This window comes from Hippocampus comes, unplaced genomic scaffold, assembly GCF_001891065.2.
Source record: "Hippocampus comes isolate QL1 unplaced genomic scaffold, H_comes_QL1_v1.1 scaffold250, whole genome shotgun sequence".
NCBI classification, from domain to species: domain Eukaryota; kingdom Metazoa; phylum Chordata; class Actinopteri; order Syngnathiformes; family Syngnathidae; genus Hippocampus; species Hippocampus comes.
Window position 1 is genome coordinate 194,662 of NW_017842061.1, and position 1,406 is coordinate 196,067.

At 37.8% G+C, this 1,406-nt stretch overlaps 1 protein-coding gene across 1 annotated transcript in view; it reads right to left on the minus strand.

Moving 5' to 3' along the window:
• slc4a11 (solute carrier family 4 member 11) overlaps positions 1-1,406 on the minus strand; it is a 20,039-nt gene that overhangs the window by 17,895 nt on the left and 738 nt on the right. The gene's annotated exons all lie outside the window — the stretch shown is intronic.

A 1,406-nucleotide genomic window follows, 5' to 3' on the forward strand; every position in this document is an offset into this window, starting at 1 on the left:
TCACCGCCCGCTCACCCGCCCCCCCCCTTGCTGCCCATGAAAGTTCCCAAACTTTTTTTCAAAATAATGCACATCCTGACAGGTGTGGCCGCGCCCCCTGGAAATGTTCCCCCGTTTTCAGGCACGCACACCCTTGAAAACACGAACACAGTCGGCGCACCCCCTCTCATCACCCTCCATCCATCTTTTAACTTTCGTAGCCTTCAAATGACGTTGTATATCACGTGACGAGGAACCGTCCCATGAAATTACGTTTTACTTTGACTCATCAGTTGCATTTCCAAGCCTGTACTTTTTCACTTTTACTCGAGTAAATATGACTGAAGAGTACTTTTCGCAAAGTTGTTTTTTTTTTTTTTGCACAAGCGCTCGAGTGCAAAACGCCGTCGTCCTCCTCAAAGGTCGGCAAAGCGCTCCATGTTCGGTCTTCCCCGCTCATTCCTCAAGGGCATAAAAAACTTCGACTTGGTTTTGGTGGCACAAGACGAGATTCTTTCCTTTCTTTTTCGGGTCGGATCCGCCACTTCTATCGTCACGCAACCTGACATTTTGCGGAGGGGTCGAAATGCTCGAAAACTGCCAGTCAGTGAGTTCCAAACAACCCAAAAAAAAAGAAAAAAAAAAAAAAAAAAAGGCATTCACCGCCATGAGAGCAGAAATGTCGCAGATTGGTCAATATTGTTTGATGTGACCCTGGCGCACTAAAAGTCGGCAGTTGCTCTTTTGGCAGCATTTCATCCCACATTTTCGTTTGGGCTAACAAGGAGAAAAAAAAGAAAGAAAAAAATGTCAGCATCCAGCAGAGACGAAGAGAAAAAATAATCAGCCACCCGAGGGCAGGGCACTGATTACGCCCAATCACCGTGTGCGCATGCGTGTGTGTGTCAAAATATCCTCCGTGTCTAAAAATACAAATATCTAAAAACAAAATTCTATTTTAAACAATACCTATTTCAATTTGTGTAAATTACAAAAAAAAAAAAAACGACATCCCCACACCCTCCCAAAAAAATGCAAGTTACGAAAAATACTGTTCAAAATAGACCAAAACTATAAAAACAAGAACATATCGTAAAAAAGTCTCAAAATATTTACTAACTTTAAAAATATTTTGAATGTAATATATTCTTGATTTATTTAATCAAGAATGTATTACATTAAAAACATTAAAAATACATGTAAAAATGTATGCGCTCAAAGTAATCGAGGTGTATTTAAAAAAAAAAATCAAGAAAAGAGTTTCATATATGCTCATAATGAAAAAAAACGCCAACAAATAAAAACTGTATTTATATGTTGATTATAAAATTTAAAATGCAAAAAATAGATGACATGTAAAATAAACCAAAAGATTAAAATAATAAATAAACCGGAAATCTTATGATAAAAAATGTGAATCATACCAC